We start from the raw sequence: 17,831 nt of genomic DNA, 5'->3' as shown, positions 1-17,831 counted from the left end.
TGTGGCTCTTCATCTTCTGATTCCTCCTCTGTTGCAGAGTCTGATTCTTCCTCCTTTAGCTCAAACTCTATCTTCTCAGGTTCCTTTGGTTGCAGTTCATGTTTAATAACATCTTTTACCTCTCTGAACACCACATCTAGGTTGTACACAACCTTCCGTGTGACTGGGTTCCAAAGCTTATAACCCTTTAAACCATCCTTATACCCGATAAAGATGCGCTTTTCAGATTTATTATCCAAACTTGGTTCGTTTCTCCTTTGGAACATGTACATATGCATCACATCCAAATACCTTTAGATGTGAAAGATAGGGTTTCTTACCAGTCCATACTTCTTGTGGAGTCTTATCCTCCAACGCTGATGAAGGTGACCTGTTGACGAGGTAGCATGCAGTATCCACCGCCTCTGCCCAGAATTCCTGTCCTAACCCGGCAGCACTGAGCATGCTTCTTGCCCTTTCCATCAACGTCTTATTCAATATTTCTACAATTCCATTTTGCTGAGGTGTATATGGAGTAGTCTTCTGCCGTGCTATACCACACTTCTTACAGAATTCTTCAAATTGCTTGCTGCAAAACTCTCCACCATTATCTGTCCTCAACACCTTTATCTTATTCTTTGTCTGATTTTCCACCAAAGCCTTAAATTATTTAAACTTGTCAAAGACTTCAGATTTCTTCTTAAGGAAATATATCCATGTATTCCTTGAGAATTCATCTATAAATGATACATAATACACAGACTTACCCAGTGATGGAACCTTCACATGTCCAAACACATCACTGTGCACAAGCTCTAATATCTGTTTCACCCTCTTACCACCAGAGGGGAAACTCACCCGATTCTGCTTCCCATATACACAATTTTCACAGAAATCAAAATCCAAAGAGCTATTACTCATACCTTCTACCATACCTTTACCATGAAGTATTCGAAGGCCCTTCTCTCCAATATGTCCAAGCCTTTGATGCCACCACATGGTCTTCTCTCTGGAGACCACTAGATTTTTTGCTCCATTTTCAGGAACCACAGAACTATTGCACCTATCAACAATAGTGCTACCTTGCAGCTTGTACAGAGTTCCAATCCGAACTCTCCGCATCAATACCAGTGCTCCCAGAACCATATTGCAGGTATCTTTCTCGAACACTATATTTACACCTGCATCATCCAACTTGCTTACGAAAATTAGATTTCCGGCTAATACAGGAATATGCAGAACACCCGGAAGTGTTCTAACCCTTCCACCTTGCAACTTCAACTTTAAGTTTCCGCGACCAATGATTCTAGCCTTCCTATCATCTCCTAAGAAGACATCACCACCATCATATTTCTCATACTTGCAGAACCACTCTCTATGCGGGATTGAAGTAAAAGGATGCACCTGAGTCAATCAACCATGCCTCATGATCTACATGTGTACTTGAAGAAGCCAAGTACACATCCCCACCTTCATCTGAAGTGGTTTTTGCCTCTGCAGAAGGAGCATCATCAGATCCCTTTCCTTTATCAGGAGCTTTAGATTTACAGTCCCTTTTGAAGTGCCCTTCCTTTCCACATTTCCAGCACACCACCTTAACAGGTTTTCCTGAAGATTTAGATCTCCCTCTAGATTTAGATCTCCCACTCGATGACTTATTTTTGTTTCTATTCTGGGACCGTCCTCGTACAGACAAGGCATCACCATTCTGGCTCTCCATATTTTTCCATCTCATCTCCTCCGTCAGCAAGGATGAGACTATTTCATCAAACTGCAAAGCAATTGCATTGCTACCTATTGCAATAACTAGACTATCCCATGAATCTGGTAGAGAACAAAACAAACTGATGCAGTTATCTTCATCTGAAATTTTAATATCAAAAGACGCTAACTGACTTATCACAGTATTAAATGCATTCACATGCTCTGTCACTGAGTCTCCATCTTTCATCCTCAGGTTATACAGCTTTTCCTGCAGGAACAGTTTATTCACCAGAGACTTAGATTGGTACAAAGTCCCTAACTTGTCCCCCAAAGCCTCCACCGTAGCTTCCCCTGATACATTCAGCAATACTGAATCTGAGACACATAATCATACTGTGCTCTTTGCCTTCCGATCCAACTTCTTCCATTCTTCATCGGTCACTCCCGTTGGTTTAGTACCTGGATCTACCACGATCCACTGATCCTTATCCACCAACAGATCCTCCATCTTGAGTTTCCACAACTCAAAACTCTGACCATTGAACTTCTCAATCTCTATCTTTCCACTGCTCTCCATCTTCTTTCACCACCAAAATCGATCTCACAGATCTCCCACTGAACAGGGTCTACCACAGGCCTGAGTGAAACCCCTCAGCAACAAAGGTGTCCCCTTGAAGCCAAAATAACTCCGATACCAAATGTAGGTTTTAACCTTGTACAGAAATTACCTGCATATGAATTCTAAAACACAGAAAATAAACAATGCGAGAGCATAACACATAAAACACATATACACAGATATTTTCCCCTGGATCCCAAAACCGGGACTACCAGCTTGATTTTTCATTATATTCCTTTCAATGTTACAATACATATTTATACATGCCGAAGCATCCAATACCATGGACCGAAAACCATTGCGTCCAAAACCATGGACCGAAAACCAAAGGTAGGTTCGCCCAACCTAATATAGGGTCCAAAAAACGTTTTTCCCAGGGCGCTACCCTGGACCTCGTAGAGGGTGGCTACCCATGCCCCGGACAAGGGGGGCTGCTGCCCCCCTTGTGACCCCCCCGCTGCGCAGTCGGCGCAACGGAGGGGGGGCTCTGCCCCCCCCCCCCCCACCCCAACCCCCCGGTTCACTACATAGTTTAGTCGTGGAAAGAATATAACACAACCCAACACATTTAAGCATCATGATGGATCCCAGGCCTAAAGGGAAAAAACTGCTTTATTATTATATTCAATAAAGCTTTACACAGTCCAAATGCCTCTTCTTGTTGAAAAAATCGAACCTCTATCTTTTAAAAATAATCCTATATATACTAAATTACAAATCTATTTTGATTTCCTCAACATAGGAAATAGGAAATAAAAAATAAAAAATAAAATAAACTTAATAATAAAATCCTATCATAAAACAATGTTATAAACTAATTTGCAACTAAATCTCCAGACTATCTCGAGAACCATGAGAAATAGTTTTCTAAAACCCAACTTAAGTGAAGGTTTTCCAAGTGGGTTAACATCATTGTATCTGCTCCTTTAAGCGTGGAACCATATTCCACAAAATCTTCCTTTTTACTACTATTTCACCCTTTGGTTGCTGATATTAAGCCCTAAAATCTGAGATTTTCCTCAACCACTATTGGATTTGTGCCTGGCAACTCTAACACTTCAGTTTTCACCACTAATTTTGCTCTTTTACTCCATTTCCTCGACTCTGGGACTTAATTATTCGACGATTTTATTCATAAAATATCTCCAGAACTTCACACCTTTCATTTCACTCTCAATCATCCTATTGATAGCGTTAGAAATGCCCCCACCAACGCCTATGACCTTAATTTTTCCCTCGTTATTTTTGACAAGTGGAGGAAAATCCTCTAATGGGGAAAATACATGTTTTGCAATCTCATGAATTTTGAAACCATTAGTCCCTTCCTATGATTTGATATCTATAGAATTTCCTAGAGGTAGAAGTTGTGACTCCGTTATCTTTCCATCAGAATCTTTGACAACTAGTGATTCACTGTTTACTGGAAATATTATAGCCTCTTTGCACTTCCAACCGAGAGGATTGTATGTGACTACAACCACACTCTTCCCAAGTGGAAGGTCTGCTTCTGTTGGTGGGAAAAAACTAATGTTTAGGTTACCACATTGTTCAAAATTTTCGATGCATTCCGACATCCATAAGATTTTGAATTCAACAAGTAGGAAAGAGCTGAATACACTACCCCTTTTGCCTAAGAAGCTGCAATTGCAAGGGGTTAAGCATAGTCACTAGCTGTATGGCTCTTCTTAGTGCCAGTAATAGCATCATCATGTTGTGCAATAGCCGAAGCATCACCTAGAAGGTTTGTTGTTGGGGCCAGAATCTCTTCTCCCAACTAGGAGCTCAAACTATCATGCAGCAACATAGTAACCACTCAGGAAGCAAACATATCCCTTCAGAGCTAGCCTACTTGTGAAATATCCTATCCAATAAGAATGTTCACCATCTGCATACCTTATTCACATAGTGGATTAACTTCTCCATTTGGCTGAACCAAGAATCCGCATATAGATATTCAAAGTCATTTCCCATTGTCCACATAATATGATTTTTACGGCTAACACTAGCCTGCGTTATTGCTGATTTGACAAAATAATCAACACGTTGTTTAACATTGTTGTCAAAAAGCAGAGCATCACCTTGAATTGGAGGAGAATTATCATCCCCATAAAAATTTCATATCAAAAATGATCTGGAGGATTATAGTGAATAGGAAATGCATCAGTAAATATCTGAGTAGAGGACTAGATGTCTTGGAACCCTGCCATACAACCTCCAAGGTCTTTGTTGGCCACTTTAATTGCTTATTGAATTAAACAACAAAGTGTGACATTAATTGTCAACCCAAGGAAGTCTTGTTATTTCAAAGGAAACTGTGTATCGTATGTACTTTAATTTTAAAAGTAACAAAAGTTATAGTATAAGCAAATTATGCCTTAAATTAACAAACTGAAGCTCCACTCTGCATTACAGCAATTACACTTTTTTGTAGATGGCTATCAGAAACAACGCTTAATTCTAATAAGGAAATGGAAAGAATCAATCTGCAAAAGAAAACAATGGCTATGATGTAAGAGAGAGTCAGGACCCTATCCCCCAAAGCGGGAATCTCCAGCACCTGCCTCTGATTAATTCAGCCTTGCCAATTCACTATGTAACTTAATCACCGGTGAAACACTCATATAACAATAATCAAAAACAGAGTTTCAGCGAAGGTATTATAAACAATGTTCAGCAAATAGTACTGTTAACAAGGCATGAATGAAAGGCACACTTAACACACTGTAGAAATGTAATGGGTGAATCTTGTGATGAAGGTGGGCCCTGTCCTTCTCACAAGATTCCCTAGGGAACAAGAACTAGAAAAATATGCTCAGAACAAAAATTTATTCATCCATCAATATGTCATATGACAGAAAAGAGTTCCAGTCTTGTTCCTTCAGCTAAGCCTTTTTCCCCAGTTTGTTCATCCCCCCTCTATTGTAGATGTCTCCTCTTTATATAGAGGAGACATCTATTACAAAAGATTTACATTGTTCTAACCCATTATACAAAAATAGGGAAGTCAATTCCCTATCAATGAAATGATGTTACAGTAATGTTGTCTTTAGATATAAGCGTTACATCCCGTGTAACAACTTCTTTGGTGATCAGTCCCGATTCCTTTGCTGCTGTCGTATTTAGAATGCGGACCTCAACTGTTTTAGCATCGTGATCCGCATGTCGTTCTTGCTGTTTCAGCAACTACAAAAGTAGTCTTCCAGCTGTTTCAGCATCACAGACTGCACATTATCCTTTAACTGTTTAGCACTTAATAATTCAAAGATTAACTATGAAGATGTCATGATTATATGCTAAATAATTAAACGTATAGTGATGAGAGGAATCATTTCATACCTTAGAGATAATTCGGTCAAAATCTTAACAAAGGCTTTTAAATATAAGTTTGAAAGGGATGGTATCATAGCAAAATATATGGTCAAAAAGGGACAATATGAGGCCCTAACATCCCCCCCAACTGAAGCAGTTGCATGTCCCCATGCAACATCTACTCTGAATCTGAATCAGAATACTGGGATGTACAGTGCAAATTACTTATACAGTAAGTATAAAAGGTGCTATCAGTCGGATTTTTGAAACCCTAGACACTCTGTAATCTCTGCCATGCTGCAAGCTCCTCCTTTTTGGACACCTTGAAGTTGGCCTTATATTGCTGTACTGGCAACCAAATAAGGGGAAAGTGAAAATGATAACCTAACCATTTGTTACCACATCATTGAACACATTTAACATAATTAGGCACGCGTGAAATTTCTGCATGAAGATTGAGAGGGTTAAAAGGATGATATTCCCTTCTCTCCTTAGGGCAGTGTTCCGAGAACAAATTGTTTGTCCGCATGGCAAGAGATCCTTTCTTCTTGATATACTGCTGACATTCTTCTAACATTGCTACTTGTAATTTCCTGATATGCTCAGTCATTCCTGGTTCTTTTATAATCCTATGATGTTCAGCAATGAAAATAGCAGTGTTCTGTGGTCCAGCTCGAATCCACAGAAGGCGATTTTCTTTGTTATGTTTTGCTGAAAGAAAAGTGTTTTTCCATGTGAGCTTATTAGCCATAAAAGAAACCAAAGCTCTAATCTGAATATCACCAGCTACAGGAATCAAATTAAACTTCCTATATTCTGGCATGGCCTCGTTATGGAGATAAATTTCACATAAGAGATTCTGTTCGCTGACTGAGGCTGTTGCAAAGGTTTCAATAAACTGCTGTGGTGTGGTCACTTCATGTGGTCGTCCATCTCTGACTGCTTTTATCTTAATGAATGCTAGGCGTTCTGCTAGGAACACGAAATAATTAAAAGATGGTTGCCTAGTGGCTAGAAGTCTTTGAACTAATTCAAAGATAAGGGACAGTCTGGTTTTTAACTTTTTATTTTCCTTCTGCTGCACGTGGAACTGTTCCAAGACTTCCCAATTCCTATATGCATGGTTCTGCCATAATGATTTTTGTGCCTGAAATGCCCGTTCTTGTGATAATTCATACTCTTTCTTCCATATAGCATTGAGTTCTTGAATGCTTAAATTTTGAGTAAAAACAGTCTCTGCACGAAGAGGCTCAGTCTGGGTAAATACTGTCTTTGCAGACTTTGGTGCAGGATTCTAAACTTTGACAACTGGGGTAGGCCGGTGTACTTGCGGTTTTTCTTCTTCTTGAGAAATCTTTGAAGGCCTTGCTAGTTCTTGTGTAACAGCAGGGCGTTCCTTTTTAACTATAATAGGAGTGACAGCAGGAGTAGGTCCAGACAATGGAACTTCAACTATCTTATAACGAGCTCGAGAACAAAGATCACCACATTGGCTGCACATGTATTCCTCATACCGATCTTTATCCACACTTCTCTCGGCTGCAGATGCTACCTGGGCCAAAGTATACAGATTAAGTTCTTTTTCATAAGCTTCCCTTGCTATTATTAACTCCTGCTTATAGGCCTCAATCTCGGCTTTCAGAAACTGATTCTCCTGTTGAAGGGAAGCTACTGTGACTGGGCCTTCGGTAAAAATTGCAGTCTCCGTGGTTAGTTCAGGTGGATGGGAGGATGGTTGTTTGGTGGTAGCTTCATCATTCATTTCTCCAGTAGGTGGTTCTTGTGTGACAATTGCTGGGCCATCGGTTGGTTTTGCAATAGCTATCTCTTTCTAAACATGCAAATTTTTCATACTGAGCAACTGAGTGACTAGCTCTTCTGTAGCAGCAGTATCCTGGGTATCAATTCTTTGCTCATTGGCAGGTGGTTCTTGTGTAACACCTACTGGACTAGTAGCTGGTTCTTGTGTATCATCTATTGAGTCAGTAATGGCTAAGTCTTGTTCAGTTTCCTATTCCTGGTCATCAGCAAGTGGTTCTTGTGTGACACTTGCTGAGACAGTGGCTGATTCAACTGTATGTTGATTACCCGTTGCCTGTTTATCAGCAGGTGGTTCTTGTGTAACACCTGCTGAGAGAGTGGCTGCTATGTCCTGATGTGTTTCCAGATCATGGTCGTCAGCAAGTGGTTCTTGTGTAACACCTGTTGGACTAGTAGCTGGTTCTTGTGTAACAACTATATGTAGTACATCATCCTGGGTATCTACTTTTGATAAGTTAGCAGTTGGTTCTTGTGGAGCAGCTGCGTCTTCTACGATGAATGATGTCACAAATCCTAGATGTTTTGCATTTCGGTACCCGAGGATGAGGAAGGTAGGGATTCGGGGTTTGGTGGGGTATGGGGTTTTAGAATAATGGGTGGGGTATCTAGGATAGGGGTCTCTATTGCTGCTGCGGGAGACATCCTCCTTCTTCTTCGAGGTAAGGAGGCAGAAAAAAGAGAGGTTTTTCTTTTATGGATGGCCTTTTCTGGGGTGGGAAGAACACTCGAAATACTAGCTTGTTTTACTGAGGCCCTTGTTCATCTTTTTATTGAAGGGGCAGTCGTTTCTTGCATTTTTCTTTTCCTCCTCAGCCTAGCCAAAGGAATGTCATCGTCTGAATCATCACTGAGAATATGGATAGTGGGAATGGATGATTCAGGTGAATTATGGGATAGGGTTGATACACTAGTGGGGTCAATTGGTCTGGCTGTTGTGGATGGCTGAGGAATTTCATCCTGTACCTGAGAAGTCTCAGCTGCCACTTGAGAAGTTTCAGCGATTTCTTGTAGAATTTCAGTAGCTTCCTAGGGTGGGTTATTAAGGGGGAGAGGGTTCTGCAGGGAAAAGCCCCTGAGGATTAAGAGTTGAACCAGGCGATGGTGAGTAATGGAGAGGAGTGGGTACCTTGCATCCTTAGAATAATGTGACATATTCTTTAGACACCCAAGCAGATAGTACGGCATATTCAATAAACGACCATGTCTTAAATGATTCAATAATACAAAGTCATGTTGGTACACTACCTGGTAACGTCCTTCGCAGGTAAGATAGTGCTTGACAAACTCTGCAACCTTTGCCCATGGAGGTGGTAATGAACGTAGTGCAACACCTCTGCCTTTAGGTTCGACCTGCTCCCCAGGTAGAAGAAAATCTTGCTGAGCATTCAAAATTAAGAGTTTTCGGCTGAACCAGCGGATACCATTAGCCGGTAATCCTGAAACATGTGCTATATCCTCCTCTGTTACCAGAATTTTCACTCCCCGAACAATAGAATTGTATTCCTTTAAATTAAGTGCGAATTCCAGGACTTGCTGAGAGTCAAATTCCTGGAGTCTTCGGAAGTAATCCACCCAGCCCACTTGCAGAAAAATTTGATATGCTTCTGGGTAAAGCTCCAATAAAGTCGTTGAACCAGGTTCATTTCGGACAGTGTTCCCTCCCATAGTTACTGGTTTGGTAAAATGCACAATACAGAGTCGAGTTACTGCAGCCGAGACAGAGTAAGATATTGCAAAATGGGATAATAAAACCGGGATGGGATGATGAGACTCAATTGTGTTAAAAGAACGACAGTGATTGGCATATCAGGTAATTATTGTGAAACTTTGATATTCCCCCCCAACTACGGCTGAAATGATGAGTTTTTTAGTGTACGACGATTTCGGCCATCATATCGTGATCTTCTCATTAACTATAGTTTAATATTTACACAAAAACACACATACCTCACGTTTTACCTTTGATTGTTGTGCTGAAAGTCCATTTTTTTCATTTAGTGGATCACCAATGGTTATTAGAACAAGTTATAAGATATGAGGGTATTTACATAAAAATATTTCTTTATACATAGGAGGTGATGGCGAAGGAACTTCAATTATCAGGATAAATCGTTGATTCCCTGAGAATGGATAATATTATATATGAATTATTTTTGAGAGAAATTAATGCCTCAATTACGGGAAAAATGGGAAAAAATGATGCTTTTTCTAAAAAATGAGAAAAAGTCGGTGTTTCCACAATGGAGAAGAATGAGGAAAAATTGATGTTTTAGCGACGGGAAAAATGGGGGAAGATTGGTGTTTCAGTAATGGGAAAAAGATGGGGGAAGATTGGTGTTTTAACAACGACCGAAGCTGGTGTTTTAGCAACAGGAAAAGAGGTGCTGTTGTTAAAGAGGAAATGTTGCTGATGGATAATGAATTGAGATGGAATGGCCATGTTTCCCAAACTGAAACCCGATCCTGCTTGTAATGCCATTACTCCTTCAACTAGCCTCCGGATTAATACCTGCAAAATAAATTGTGATATGGCAACCCTTGACAGGGATTATTAGTTAAGTAATCTAATCTAATACTAATACAAAAATAATGCAGAAATTAGGTGCAATGAGGGGCAAGAGACTCCCCCAAGAAAATGTAGTGTGACTCTACCATGCAAGTGGCTTTAAAATCCTCCTTAGAAATTGGTTGCTGGTACGGACGAAGCCGATACCCATTTACTAGTAATGGAGTTCTAGAACCATCAATTGTTAGGAGCCTTACTGTTCCATTGGGAAAAACAGTGTCTATTTCGTAAGGTCCCAGCCACCTTGTTCGTAACTTTCCTTGAAAATTTTCAAACCTGGAATCATATAGTAAAGCCCAATTACCTTTTTGGAACTGCTTATGTTTAATAGCTTTGTCATGCCACCTGGTTCTTTGCTGCTGAATCATAGTTGTTTGATGGATGGCATCCAACCTTTTTTCATCCAATTCCTACAGCTGCTGCAACCTAGCTGTTTGTGCATCAGTTAAATCAAGGTTAACAGCTAAAGCAGTTCTTAAAGTTTTAATTTCAAATTCCACAGGGAAAACAACACTTTTACCGTAAACCAATTCATAGGGTGAAAAACCTGTAGTGTTTCTCCAAGTAGTTCTATAAGCCCATAATGCCTCAGGCAGTCTTTGAGACCAATCTTTCCTATTCTCTTTCACAGTTTTTGTTAAAATAGCTTCTATGACTTTATTTGTGCTTTCCACCTGACCATTAGCTTGGGGGTGGTAAGGTGTAGTCATTTTATGGTTGATATGATATTTTTGAAGCATATCTTTGAAACCATGTGAATTGAAAGGAGGTCCTCCATCTGTGACTAATTCTCTAGGCACCCCAAATCTAATGAAGATTTCTTCAAATAAAAAGGTTAAAACAGATTCTTCATTAGCTTTGATTAGTGCCTTAGCTTCAACCCATTTAGTCATGTAATCTGTACAAACCAATATATAAACTCTTTGGTTGGATGGAGGGTTGATGGGCCCTACAAAATCTAGAGACCATCTTTCAAAGGGTTCAAGTATTACCTGAGGTTTCAGTGGCGTTTCATCTCTATGGTTGGGTTGCCCCATTCTCTGACAATTGTCACAGGACCTGACATATTTCTTTGCATCCTTGAAAAGTGAGGGCCAATAATAACCCATCCTGAGAATTTTATGTGTTGTTCTCTTATCAGCGAAATGCCCACCACAAGGGCCATCATGACAAGCCTTTAATATGTCGTAAACTTCATCTTCTCTAATGCATCTCCGGATCTCCTGATCAAGTCGTGTATGAAAAAGACACCCATTTATCCAGCTGTACCTAGCACTTTGTTGAATGATCCTTCTTTTCTCCCTATGTGATAGGTGTGATGGTAACTTCCCTGCAACCAAATAATTGGCAATGTCTGCATACCATGGTGAGTGAGAAGATACTGCAAACAAATATTCATCAGGAAAGGAATCATCTACTGGAGTATTATCATCAGTTTTTATCCGAGAAAGGAAATCAGCAACCACATTCTCTTTACCTGGTCAATCCACAATTGTAATATCAAATTCTTGTAGTAACAATAACCACCTGGTAACTCGAGCATTTGTAACGGATTTATTCATTAAATACTTAATAGCTGAGTGGTCAGTGTGAACAAAAGTAGGATAACCAGTAATATAATGTCGAAATTTATTAATAGCATAAATGACTACTAAAAATTCTTTCTCGGTAACTCTGTAATTAAGTTCAACAGTGGTCATATTATTACTAATGAAGTAGATAGCATAAGGAATATTGTTTTCTTCTTGACCCAAGACAGCTCCAATTACAGTGTCTGAAGCATCAGAGGATATGTGAAAGGGAAGTGCCCAATCAGGTCCCCTCAGAATAGGAGCTGTTGACAACTGATGCTTAAGTTCATCAAATGCTTTCTGACAGGCATCAGTCCACTTAAATTCAACATTTTTCATAAGTAACACAAACAAAGGGGAGGCTATTTTTAGAGAAATTTTTGATAAATCATCTGTAATATCCAGCATGTCCTAAAAAGCTTCTTACATCAGTTTGTGTTTTAGGAATAGGAAGGGTTTGAATTACCTGTACTTTGGATGGATCCACCTGAATCCCAAGAAATGAAATGAAGTGCCCTAGTACGATTCCTTCGTTCATCATCATATGACATTTTTCAGTACTCAAGGAAAGATTATCTTGTATACATCGTTTAAGTACTTTTTCAAGGTTTTGTAGCACAACTTCAAAAGTCACACCATAGGGAGTGAAATTATCCATAAATATTTCCAAATAATCATTAAGCATATCAAAAAAAATTCCTATAACTATTCTTTGAAATGTTGTTGAAGCACTACATACTCCAAATGGGAGAACTCTATAGGAAAAAGTTCCCCAAGGACTAGTAAAGGTGGTCTTGTCCTGATCTTGGGGTGCAATTCTTATTTGGTTATATCCGCTAAAACTGCCTATAAAGAAAAAGAATTTCTTCCCTGACAAGCTATCGAACACCTGATCAATAAAGGGCAAGGGGAAATGACCTTTTTGGGTGGCTTTGTTTAATGCTCTATAATCCACACACACTCTCCATTTCCCATTTTTCTTAGGCACTATCACCAATGGCGAAACCCATTGACTGTCAGATATAGGATATATAAACCTGGCTTCAAGCAATTTTTGAAGCTCTTCCTTAACAATTTCCCTTAGGTTGGGATTCATTCGTCGCTGGGGTTGAAAGACTGGTCGAGCTCCCTCCTTAATATAAATACGATGAGTATATAATTCAGGAGAGATCCCCTTCATGTCCGTGTAATCCCAGGTGAATGCTTCTTTGTTTTCACGGAGCAACCTCATTAGCTGTTGTGTTTTAGCATCTGATAAATTTGGGTTTATGTTTAATGTTTTGCTAAGTTCAATTTCTACTGTTATGCTTTTAGAGGAGATAGTAGTTGATGTTTGAGGTAAATCTCCAGATTTAAGCTTTTGCTTTGCTTCAGTATCTAGAATTGCAGTTAACTGATTATGTGCTTCAGAAGTAAGTAAGGAAGGTTCAGAAATAAAATTACTAATTACTTCGTCTTCTATGGTATCTTTAAGAGTTAAGGCCTGTCCAATGGTCAAGATGGGTTGAGTATCATTATCCTCATAGACTAACCATACAGAATCATCATTATTAATCATAGGTGTAGCATGAGGGTACAACGTAAGCTGCTTGGTTTCACAACCATTAGAAATTGTCATTGAACCTGATCGACAGTTGATAAAAGCATCTGTTGTAGCTAGCCAGGGTCTCCCCAAAATCAGAGGATGCCCCCCCAACTTTTCTTTTGTCTGCAACACCACAAAGTCAGTTGGGTATTTCCAGGATTCAACTGAAATAATCAGGTCTTCAATAACCCCCTCTGGTTTGATTGTGGAATGATCAGCTAATTCCAGGATAGTTGGCATTTCTATAATTACATTTTTCAATTGTAACAACTGTGAAGTTTCAAGGGTCATGATATTTATAGCAGCACCTAGTTCTACCAAAACTAATGAAACAATAGTTTTTCCGACCTGCACTGTGACCAGGGTCACCATATTTGATAGGAGGGGCTTTTCGTGTCATTAAAGTAGCTAGCTCTCCCATCACATGAACTGTATGGGGATCTTTAGCCCTCCTACCAGGTTTCTTAATGCAAATTTCTCTAACAGTTCTGGCATAGATTGGTACATCTCTGAGTGCTTGTAAGAGTGGAATTTTAACATACAGATTCTGCAATTCCCCTAAAAGGTTAAAAGCAGGCGGCTCAGGCATCTTAGTGAGAGCCAAGGGCTCAAGGAATGGTGGTTTTTCTGTTTCAGTAGTTCCATTAAAGGATGGCTTGACTGTTTCAGCAGTTTATTAGATGATTTATTCTATTCTGCTTCCTCTTTCTCAGAGTCTGAAGAGGTAATATCATCTATAATTTGCTCGACTACTCTCCCAGATTGTAAATGAATATCATTGCATTGCATAGGAGATGTAGGCAGGTTCTGAATGTCAATAACTTGCACAGCTTTATTGTTATTTGGGTTAGGGTTCGGTTGTACAGGAAACTAAGGCTTCATGGTCTGATTATTCAACGAGGTACCTACCGGAAGAGAAAGTTGTTGGAGCTAAGGAAATTGATTTGAGAATGGAGTTTGTTGAGCTCTCCATTTTGGGTTCCATTGGTTAAAATAGGATTTCTGTAGAAGCCAGGGATTCCACATTGTAGGGTCTACAAAGGGAGGGTTTGTTTGCTGCATGGGTGGGAAACTAAAGGGTGGGTATTGCATTTGGTTAAAGGGTGGGTAATTTGCTTGATTAAACGAAGGATAATTATTCCAATGATTAAATGGCATACTAGAATTCGTACCTTGTCCTCGTGGTTGTCATTGCCTCCTTTGTGTCAATAGATAAACTGCTTCAGCTTCTTGCTCCGTTGGTTGTAACGCTGCCTTTATCCCTGGTAAAGAGGCACATTGTTGAGTTTCGTGGCCCTTTTCACAAATGGTACAGATTGGCACCTTGTCCAGTGGGCATTCCCTCAACAGATGTTTTTCCCTGCATTTATAGCAGAAGATGGCCAAAGCAGCTTCTGCCTCTGCCTGCTTCTTGTTAACCTGCAAGGTATCAATCTGTGAAGCAAAAGAACTTAAAATTTCAGTTTTAAATTCCTCAAGTACATTACCTATTTCAGCCCTTGTTTCTCCACTACTAGCTAATTTCTGGACCCTTGAATAAGTACTATCCCTGCTTTTTGATTTATTTGCAGCTCCTCTTGAACACCTATTGTAGAGGTTAACAATTTCGTCATGTGATTCTTTGGATATATCTCCTTTACCAAGCATATTTAACATATCTAAACAATCATCTCTTACCCCTTTCAACAATATTGTTTTGAGAATATGTTTACTTACATCGGGGTGTTCAGATCTCTGCAGATTATACTAGAGTCTTTCCACAAATTCCTCCAGATTTTCATCCTCCTTTTGAACCATCTTGAATAATTCCTCCCTTTTTTCCCTTGTTCAACAATAATCTTGGTATTTGGCGAGAAATATCTCCTTCATCTGATCCCATGTCGTGGTCACATGAGCTCCCAAGCTCATAAACCATCTTAGTGCATTCCCCTTTAATGTAGCTAGAAACAACTTCAATTTCTGAGCAGCATTAACATAGTCATAGCTTCTACACAATATATCAAATTCAAAAGAAACTCATCAGGATCTTCAGAGGATAAACCATGGAAATTGGGTAATGCTGAAAGTGGGATATTCTTCATAGGAGTTGTTCCTCTAGGGAGTTCCCCAATAGGGAATTCCAGGGTGGAGAGAGAATTCTCTCCCCTTCCTTCTCCTCTACGACCTCCACCGAAAAGTCCTTCACTGTTATCCTCCATTGGTTGTTTTCCTGATGTGCCTGCCCGGTCTTCAGTGCTTTCTGTTGGACTTTCGATGTCCTGAACTAGTTCCTCAATTTTAGTATCCTCTATTGGCTCCTCAATATTTTCTACTGGTCCTTCGACTTCTTCCACTGGTTCCTTAGGGTATTCTGATGGTTCTATAACCCTTTCAGGTCCCGCTACTTCCTCCGTTTGATAGTCTGTTTCGAAAGAGTGTTGGGTCTATGGCCTTCGAGAGCTTAACCTCTGGGATGTCTCAGCTTTCGAAATAATATCATCGATGAAAGCTTTTCTTCCTCCTCTTCCTTTGCCCTTGCCACCTGTGGGATTATTTTTCTTGCTTCCTCTCATGCATTCTGCATACCTACAAAAAAATCATCAGTAATTTTAAAATCTATAATTTCCTTCCCCGGCAACGGCACCAAAATGTTGGCCACTTTAATTGCTTATTGAATTAAACAACAAAGTGCGACATTAATTGTCAACCCAGGGAAGTCTTGTTATTTCAAAGGCAACTGCGTAACGTATGTACTTTAATTTTAAAAGTAACAGAAGTTATAGTATAAGCAAATTATGCCTTAAATTAACAAACTGAAGCTCCACTCTGCATTACAGCAATTACACTCTGTTGCAGATGGCTATCAGAAAAAACGCTTAATTCTAATAAGGAAATGGAAAGAATCAATCTGCAAAAGAAAACAATGGCTATGTTGTAACAGAGAGTCAGGACCCTATCCCCCGGAGCGGGAATCTCCAACACTTGCCTCTAATTAATTCAACCTTTCGAATTCACTCTGTAACTTAATTATTGGTGAAACACTCATATAACAATAATCAGAAACGGTGTTTCAACAAAGGTATTATAAACAATGTTTAGAAAATAGTACTGTTAACAAGGCATGAATAAAAGGCATACTTAACACACTGTAGAAATGTAATGGGTGAATCTTGTGATGAAGGTGGGCCCTGTCCTTCTCACAAGATTCCCCAGGAAACAAGAACTAGAAAAAGATGCTCAGAACAAAACTTTATTCATCCATCAATATGTCATATTACAGAAAAGAGTTCTAGTCCTGTTCCTTCAGCTAAGCCTTTTTCCACAGTCTGTTCATCCCCCCTCTAATGTAGATGTCTCCTCTTTATATAGAGGAGACATCTATTACAAAAGATTTACATTGTTCTAACCCATTATACAAAAATAGGGAAGTCACTTCCCTTTCATGAAATGTTGTTACAGTAATGCTGTCTTTAGACATAAGTGTTACATCCCGTGTAACAGCTTCTTTGGTGATCAATCCCGATTCCTTTGTTGATGTCATATTTAGAATGCGGATCTCAACTGTTTCAGCATCGTGATCCGCATGCCATTCCTGTTGTTTCAGCAACTACAAAAATAGTCTTCCGGCTGTTTCAGCATCACAAACTGCACATTATCCTTTAACTGTTTAGCACTTAATAATTCAAAGATTAACTATGAAGATGTCGTGATTATATGCTAAATAATTAAACGTATAGTGATGAGAGGAATCATTTCATACCTTAGAGATAATTGGGTCAAAATCTTAAAAAAGGCTTTTAAATATAAGTTTGAAAGGGATGGTATCATAGCAAAATATATGGTCAAAAATGGAAAATATGAGGCCCTAACAGTCTTCTGATTTATTTGGTTTGCTCTGTCCTAGTAGTCGATCCGTGCGAAAAGAGAGAATCGAACCCAAGCTCTACACCTAGCAAATATGCTTGAACTACGGAATGCCCAAAAGGATCAATCTGCCATCCAATACGCGGGGTTTTATTAAATTGCTACTTGATAAAACGTTGTCCAAGCGTTGTCTGATTGATCATGTCTATATAATTGTGTTTCTGCTTCATCATACATACACCAGCCACCATTTACGAATTCCAGCTAGCATAAATCAACTAGTTTTTGACTTGTCCCTGCTTCTCCTCTTGCGATAGTCTTAGACAAACACAAAGTAACCTCCAACAAGTAACAAATAATGCAACTGACATTTTACTCTCTGCAACAAAATAACATTTCGCAACCATAGTTGTTTTCGAGTCCCTTTTCGGTACACAGGCTATGTGCACAACGCCAATGGGCCACGTGCAACGCCATTTCTTCTTGCATTGTAGCTCAACTTCATAATCCTTGTCCCGAATCAATTTTTTACCATATCAGTCATCATCATTGTATCTGTCAAATTCCCTCTCTAGCAATCTGATTAAAATTTTTCTTCATTTATCAAGAATCCCCACAAGGATACTTCATAACCCAAGATTTGGCATGCACCAACAAGCAAGCATATTGAACGTACCGAGCTTTCAAATTTTATACTTGGCACTATAATCAAGACGGTAAAACTAACTATTTGTTCAATCATGCTTGGTATGAGTTGATGTCCTAAATGCTCATAGGATCTAGCACCTGCATAATGGATAAATTTATAGCTTACAAGTCACTCGAAACTGTACA

At 39.4% G+C, this 17,831-nt stretch overlaps 1 pseudogene; it reads right to left on the bottom strand.

Annotated features, from left to right (window-relative positions):
* Positions 1 to 3,627: 3,627 nt before the first annotated feature.
* On the bottom strand, positions 3,628 to 17,739 carry LOC149184885 (alpha-mannosidase At3g26720 pseudogene; annotated as a pseudogene).
* Between the last annotated feature and the right edge of the window lie 92 nt (positions 17,740 to 17,831).

This window comes from Pinus tabuliformis, chromosome 3_2, assembly GCF_031772625.1.
Source record: "Pinus tabuliformis cultivar Carrire ecotype Pingquan chromosome 3_2, CPIR1, whole genome shotgun sequence".
Taxonomy (NCBI): Eukaryota; Viridiplantae; Streptophyta; class Pinopsida; order Pinales; family Pinaceae; genus Pinus; species Pinus tabuliformis.
This window is presented reverse-complemented; position numbering and strand designations above follow the sequence as displayed.